We start from the raw sequence: 8417 nt of genomic DNA on the forward strand, positions 1-8417 counted from the left end.
TCACCGTCGTCACGGAGTTTTTTCCTCAAGCTTGCTTCTATTAACGTAAATACGAGTTTTTTTTCGCTCACTGACGACTGCGACTTTCTCCTGTAGCAGGATAGCACACACACCACAGTGTGAATCTTGTGTGACTGAGTTAGGATTTATATGTATGTATATTGAAATCTTTCTTCTGAAGGAAGAAAGATTTAATTTTCATGGGGCGTAATGTCACGAATCAATTCGCGACATTTCCTTTTTGTGAGAAGCCACGAACTATTAGTGGAAAACTCACTGTGTATCGCTCAGTTAACCGTTTCTCTCTCCATTTCGGGGTATATTTTTCAAATAATTCGTCACTTTCAAAAGTGACCGATTTAATGCACGTCACTAAGTGCGCTACTGAGCGATACAATTGTTTCTTTATCGTTCGCCTCTGCTTGCATAAACCGTTAGCCACGCCTTCTTCCGGTGGCTCGTGCTTCCTGCCCATACATTATTTGAATTCAGTCTTGTGTTTGCTGTGGCGGAGAAAGGTTCTGTGCTCAGAAGTGGAGAGGTCAGCTAGCACCCCAAGCTCCACTAGACAGTTAATCCAGTCCTCCCACCTTAGTGGTGATACATAGCATTCATCGACTGGTATTTCTTTTGTGTATTTTGTAGTTTTAAGAGCTTAGTTAAGGTGTTTTTCCCTAGGCGTAAGTATTTAGCTTCTGTGTGAGTGAGCGAGTGCGTCTCATTGATTTGATTTGAAATGTAATGTTAAATTTATTTTTGTAATTAATAAATTTAACAGTTCTATTTCTTGAGCTTAATGTAGAGTAAATCTTGTTTCATTTCTCCATAATTAAGCTTATTTTCCATACAGCTCCTAGCTTGCATAAACGTTTACTATTCATAACTGGTACTTAGACCAGTCTTGTTGTATTAACTTAAAATCCGTTGTGCCAGGAGTTAATGCATCAGCAAGAACTTGATGTTATTATTATTAGTATTAGTTATTTATTGTCAGGGGTGATGTAACTTTCTCCAGAGGCTAACAGTACAGTAATTCAGCAATTGTGAGTAATTAGTCTCTGCTGAGTACTGTTGAGAAAGTTTATGAATTCTCGTTCTCAGAGAATCGTGCTAAGCCAGCGTAAAGTAATCGTTGCTTGATGTAGCAAGACAATCATTGTCTCTGCTCTTCAATATTATTGAATATTATTATCAATTTAAATAATATTTAACCATTTATTCCAAAATTACTGAGATATTATAAAAAAACCCCGTGACAGTGAGTGCATATGGGCCTGGTAGTGAAAAGGATGAAGAAGAGAGGGAGTCTTTCTGGAATGATGTTGATGAGTGTCTACAGAGTTTTGGAGCGAATGTGAATGTGGTAATGATGGGAGATCTGCATGCTAGAGTGGGAAATGTAACAGTTGAAGGTGTAGTTGGTATGCATGGTGTGCCTGGAAGAAATGAAAATGGGGAACGAATGATAGCGATGTGTGTTGAGCGAGAGATGGTGATTGGAAAGACGCTGTTTGAGAAGAAAGATATTTATAAGTATACATGGGTGAGACAGGAGGGTGGAAGAGTTGTTGATAGAGCTTTGATGGACTATGTGGTTGTGTCTAGGAATGTAATAGGAAGATTGTTGGATGTGAGAGTTCTGAGAGGGGAGGGTGGAGGTATGTCTGACCACTACCTGGTGGAGGGAAAGTTAAGAGTAGGTAAGAGATGGGTGAGAGCTAGGAGGGTTAGGTGTGGCAGGGAGGTTTTGAAAGTGAGTGAGTTGGATAAAAGAGAAAAAGATAGAGTATCAGGAGAAATTGAAAGATGAGTGGAACGCAGTGAAAGATCGGGAAAATGGCAGTGTGGAGGAGGAATGGCAGTTGTTTAAGAGTGCATGCAGAAGAGGTGTGTGGTGTGAGCCGTGTGGGTGGTGGTGTAAGAAAAGGAAGTGAATGGTGGTGCGAGGAAGTAAGTATGGCTGTGGCTGAGAAGAGACGTGCATATGAAGTGTGGCTGCAGAGGAGGGATGAGATCTCATATGAAAGGTATAAAGAAAAGAGGAATAGGGCGAGAAGGGCTGTGCGTGATGCTAAAGTGGCAGCAGATGTGAGGTGGGGTAGGTGGCTGACAGAGAATTTTCAACAGAATAAGAAAATGTTTTGGAAGGAGGTGAAAAGGGTGCGAAATGGAGAGTCTGGGAAGGAAGAACGAGTAAAAGCAGAGGATGGAAGGATGTTAACTGAGATGGATGCAGTAAGGAAGAGATGGGCAGAGTATTTTGAAAGATTGTTAAATGTAGAGGGGGAAAGGGTTGCTGAGATTGTGGCGGATGGAAGGGTGCAAGGAATAAATGTGTTGGGAGAGCTGAATGATTCTTTGATCACGAAGGAGGAAGTGGAGAAGGCAGTAAAGGAGATGAAAACAGGGAAAGCTGCAGGTATGGATGGGTGTGCTGTGGAATGCCTGAAGGGTGGTGGAGTGACTATTGTTGACTGGTTAGTAAGACTGTTGAATGTGTGCTTTGTGAAAGGTATGGTGCCAATTGTCTGGGCAAGTGCTTGTGTGGTCCCGTTGTATAGGGGCAAGGGTGATAAGTATGAATGTACTAGCTTTAGGGGTATAAGTCTGTTGAGTGTTGTAGGTAAGGTGTATGGTAGAGTGTTAATTATGAGAGTTAGAAAGGGTACAGAAGGAGTGATTGATGATGAGCAGTGTGGCTTTAGGAGAGGGATGGGATGTGTGGATCAGGTGTTTGCTGTGAGACAAGTGTGTGAAAAGTATTTAGCAAAAGGTAAGGATGTGTTTTGGGCATTTATGGATTTAGAGAAAGCGTATGATAGAATTGATAGGGAGGCTTTGTGGACTGTTTTAAGATTGTTTGGACTTGATGGTAGGTTACTAAAAGGGGTGAAAAGTTTTTATGTAAATAGTAGAGCATGTGTAAGAGTGGGAAATGCTGTGAGTGATTGGTTTCCCGTGAGAGTGGGGCTGCGATAGGGATGTGTGATGTCGCCATGGTTGTTTAATATTTACATGGATGGTGTTGTAAGGAAGGTGAATGCAAGAGTTTTAGGTGGAGGTCTGAGTCTGGTGAATGTTGATGGTGGAGAGTGGAATCAGAAGCAGCTGCTGTTTGCAGATGATACTGTACTGGTGGCTGATTCAGAGAAGAGATTGAGACAGTTGGTAGAGGAGTTTGGAAGGGTGTGTGAAAGGAGGAAATTGAAAGTAAATGAGAATAAGAGTAAAGTGATGAAGTGTACGAGGTTGGTAGATGGTAGGGGGATGAATATAGTTTTGAATGGCGAGTTGCTTGGGGAGAGAGAGTGTTTTAAATATCTAGGGTCACATGTTGCTGTGGATGGAAGAATAGATGCAGAAGTGAAGTTTAGAATAAATGAAGTAGGAAAGGTGCCGGGAGGAATGAAAAAAGTGTTTAGATGTCGTTCGCTTAGAATGGATGTAAAGAGAAGGCTGTACGAGGGTGCAGTGGTATCGACTGTGTTATATGGGGCTGAAACATGGAATATGGGTGTAGCAGAGAGGAAAAGTTTGAATGTAATGGAGATGAGGTGTCTGAGGAGTATGTGTGGAGTGACGCGTATGGATCAAGTGCGAAATGATGAAGTGCGAAGAAGAACGAGTTGTTCGGGAGATGGCTGGTAGAGTTGAGCAGAGGGTGTTGCGATGGTTTGGGCATATGGAGAGAATGGATAATGAGCGATTGGTGAAAAAGATAACTAGATCTGATGTGAGAGGTGTAAGGCTGAGAGGAAGACCACGAATAGGATGGATGGACAATGTGAAGAGAGCGCTGGATGCGAGAGGGATGTCTGTTGAGGAAGGAAGAGTGGCTGTGCGTGACAGAAATAAATGGAGAGAAATTGTGAATGAATAAGTGATGACGCAGCCCAGAGGGGATATTCTCCCGCATTTGGTCTGATCAGCTTTCAGGTCAGGTGCGGGTAAGGGGATGGATCTGTTATGATGTGGCAGGGTTAAACCAGCTCTGGTGTCGGGCCCTGCTGCGGATGTCACTGATTGCATTGCGCAGTTGACCCTTGTGCGGTGTGGTGCGGTGAGAATCTGTCCGTTCTCCCCTTTGGGACTAAGATGCGAATGAATGTGTTTGAATGGATGAGTAAATGGGGAGTGTGTCGTCCTGTCTCGGCTACCTCCCTTTCCTTGGGGGAAGCAGCTTAGGTATATAGATAGATAGATAGTTAGATGAAGGTAGGTGTTTAAGTATGTATGAGTGTGTGTGTGTGTGTGTGTGTGTGTGTGTGTGTGTGTGTGTGTGTGTGTGTGTGTGTGTGTGTGTGTGTGTGTGTGTGTGTGTGTGTGTGTGTGTGTGTGTCCACCCACACGTGCATGCATGAAAGATGAGCTGGTTTGTCATTATTCATCAGCCTACTCTTACTCTGGTTGTCATAAGTCAGATGAGTACGATCCAGAAATAAGACAAGAAAGCACAAAATTATAAGAACTATCATCGGAGTGTCCAGCATATATGGGTAACATCTACATTTACATTTCATTCAAGCCATCGGGTTTCTAGACTCCAGCACAGGCAAAGACATCCACTCACTCATTTCACCTAAACTTTGTCTAGATTATCGTCCCTTTGCAGCTCATTTCACGCACCTCACTAGCAAAAAAGACAATATTACTGCTGTCTATCTTTTCCATGCCACATTTTCGTGACTAGCATCATTTTCTAGTACTGGTTAATTGCTACAGCTCACATTTGATGATAAAAATACATTTTAAAGCCAAGTTAGTAGTGCAACGAATATTCGCCCAACTAAAACCCAAATACCTGTTGGCACAGGTGACTTCTTGTACTTGTTTTCTCCCTAGGTGAATTATCAGACATATTACAATTTGATATTTTCTTCGTTGATACATATTCTTAATATCGACAAAGTTTGCCCAGTAAGGTACTGTACAAAAAAAAAAAAAAAAAAAAAAAAAAAAAAAAAATCATGCAAAATAAATCACTGGAGAAGAGGTGTTACGAAGCCACCTGTGACAGCAAGAATATGACAGAGCTCTCACAAATATGGTAAGTAAAAAAAAGGGGGAAGGGGGAGAGGAGGCTGTAGCTTATTTTGGAACGTCACAGCAACGTAGTAGTCGCGTTGTTCGCCTCCCGATCAACATCTGTCCTGAATCTGAGGTTCGCAGCGCAGACATTGGTAGACTATTATAAACCGGGTGCTGGTATATGTCCTTTCATAAATAAGCATATGTTCGCTCCATATTGGCTCCTACCGATGACATAAACGGACTGCCCACAATAGTTCTATTCCCATACACACTACTCTCACTATAAGCACACCATCCTTAGCTGTACTTGACCAGCGGGGCGTACGGGATAATTATGGCTGACACTCTCCGTCGATCGAGGTCTGGTCTTGCAGTGAACCTCATACGGACTTTTACAGATACAGACCCAAAACCATTTTTAACCGAAACCTTCGTGACCATCGTAGTACAAGGATTATATATGATAAAGACTTTAAGAACAGTAATCTAATTCTGATATTTAAATGGCACGATTTAACTATAACAGGAAATTATTTTTTCTAGTGCATAAACTACGAATATACTGTATTATCAAGTGATTATGACATCCGGTGCAGATGAAATACAAGAGAAGGAGGAGGAGGAGGAGGAGGAGGAAGAGGAGGAAAAAGGAGGAGGGTGGGAAGAGGGACGAGAAAGGAGAGGAGGAGGACCAAGAATAAGGTGCAAAGACACTGTAGATGACCACACACCGGAAGAAAGATGATGATGGAATGCAGGGCCGAAACTGAGTTAAGAAAAGAGATATATTTTTGGTACCAACAGGAAACGATCTGTTATCACAGGATAATAATTTCCTCAGGATATACACAGTTAAAAGATAAAGTGTTTCCACTGTCATCGCTGTACAATTCATTCATTCATTGCCAGACGCCATGTATCCCAAACGGGGTGGCCAAGGGCTTAGAGTTAATTGTTTTTCAGGGAGGGGCACTAATCCTCCACCAACCCCACTTGACACGTAGGGATGCCAACAGCATCTGGTGTTCCCAGGCGGTCACCCATCCAAGTACTAACCAGACCCAACATTGCTTAACTTCGCTGATCAGACGGGAAGCGGTGTACAATCAACAAGAGAAATATCGTTGCCTCTCCATATCCCTCCCGACAACTTATAGACCTTGTAGTCAGAGTAACATTAATACTGCGTGTATCAGGAACGTTAGTTGTAATAGTGGTGGTGTCTAAGAGCAAGAACAATAAAAACAACAAGAATAACAGGTAACTACTACTACTACTACTACTACTACTACTACTACTACCACCACCACTACTGCTACCATTATTATCAATAATGAAAATAATAACCATAATAATAAACGTAATAATAATAATAATAATAATAATAATAATAATAATAATAATAATAATAATAAAAATAATAATAATAATAATAATAATAATAATAATAATAATGTCAGCAAGTGGGTTGGTGGAGGGTTAGTGCCCCTCCCCGTAAAACAAATAACTCAAAGTCAAATGGCCACCCCTTACGGGATTATGGCGTCTGGCAATAGATAGATAGATAGATGGATAATAATAATAATAGCTACAAAGCACTCGGATCGCAAACCTCCGTCAACGCCAGTATGATTTATGATTTAAAAACCAACTTTGTCCTACGTCGTTGGCAAAGGTATTTAATTTTACGGTCTAAGTCTGCCCTTGCTACACAGTCGCATAGAAGGCATACCTCCCCGGCGCTAATCAGAGCTATGTTTTACTTCTGCAACCCGAACCACCTCAAAATCAAAACAGCGCTTCCTTGACCCACTGCCTCCCTGTAACCCAGATATCACTGAAATCCGACAACAGCTGTTTGAGATATCTCGTCCTCATACAGAAAGACAGACAACAGACACAAAGGAATATGCAACCTCCATCTTCATTGACGGAGGGAAAAATTATAACAATAACATTACCAGTACGAACACTCTAATGACATTACGTGACATTGCTGTAGAAAACAAAGCAAAAACAAATAATAATCATTCAAGCACAATCATTATTGGCGTGGGAGGCGTGGCTCAATCGGTGGAGAGGTGGCCTGCGGTTCTATCGGACCCAGGTTCAAATCCTGGCTGGGGCAGGGAACAGTTTAAGGATTTAAATTTCATTAAATCAAGCTTTACTGATCTACCAGAAGACCCGCCGACATGTCGTAAAAATACCCCCGCTAATACCAATACACCAGTCAAGTATGAGACAGCCCTAGAATGTATTTAATATGGACGGTGGGTATCAGCGCCGAGGTGGTGACATGTATAGGTGTATGGTATGTAGGAGGACTGCTGGGCCTTGATAGCAGGCTGTGAAGCCTATGTCCAGAGTCGGACACATAAAAAAAAGAAAGAAAGAAAGAAAGAAAGGGTCAGGTCTTTGCAGCATGGACACGCCTGATGATCTTATTAAAATGCTGATTAGTTGTTGTAGCAGAAATAACAGCTGTAGAGAGCAGACACCATAGTGGTAGTGGTGGAGTTAAGCATAGGAACTAAACATTAGTGTTAATAATGCTGCTGCTGCTGCTGCTGATGATGATGATGATGATGATGATACCACTAACAACAAAAAATATGATAATATAATAATAAATAGTAATCTATCTATCTATTGCCAGACGCCATAATCCCGTAAGGGGTGGCCATTTGACTGAGTTATTTGTTTTACGGGGAGGGGCACCAACCCTCCACCAATCCACTTGTTGACACGTAGCGAGCACGTATGGTTTGGTTATATGGTTACCACCCAGCGCTGTAAATGGTTTCTTGTCTTACAGGAAACCAATTGTCTTGTCACTCAATGTAAAGCCACTTGTAAAGGAAAGGAAAGCAATAAGAAGCGACAGGAAAGATGGGAGAAATAGCAAGAGAGGAGGGCAGGAACAGAAAAAGAATGATAAAGGTTAAGGAAGAAGTAGGCATCACTATATCAAGTGAGTGGATGATGGTCGCCACCACCTACCAATATTATTATTAGTAGTAGTAGTAGTAGTAGTAGTAATAATAATAATAATAATAATAATAATAATAATAATAACAATAGCAATAATAACAATAGCAATAATAATAATAATAGTAATAATAATAATAATAATAATAATAATAATGATAATAATAATAATAATAAATAATAATAATAATAATAATAATAAGAGTAGTAGTAATAATAACAAGAATAGGAACAAGAACAAGGACAGAAACATGAATATAAAAATAATAACACACAGTGATAATAAAAAGACAAAATGCCCAAACTAAAACCACAGCTAAAATTCCCAACTCTACTAATAAATCCAACCACCAACACAACTATTTCTTCTCCAAGACCAATAAAACAGGGGGAGG

General features: G+C 40.9%; 1 pseudogene; it reads right to left on the minus strand.

The window, feature by feature from the left end:
* Positions 1–6038: 6038 nt before the first annotated feature.
* Positions 6039–6160, minus strand: LOC145404186 (5S ribosomal RNA; annotated as a pseudogene).
* Between the last annotated feature and the right edge of the window lie 2257 nt (positions 6161–8417).

Source organism: Coenobita brevimanus, chromosome 62, assembly GCF_032717465.1.
Source record: "Coenobita brevimanus isolate Jiangsu-jjx chromosome 62, ASM3271746v2, whole genome shotgun sequence".
NCBI lineage: Eukaryota > Metazoa > Arthropoda > Malacostraca > Decapoda > Coenobitidae > Coenobita > Coenobita brevimanus.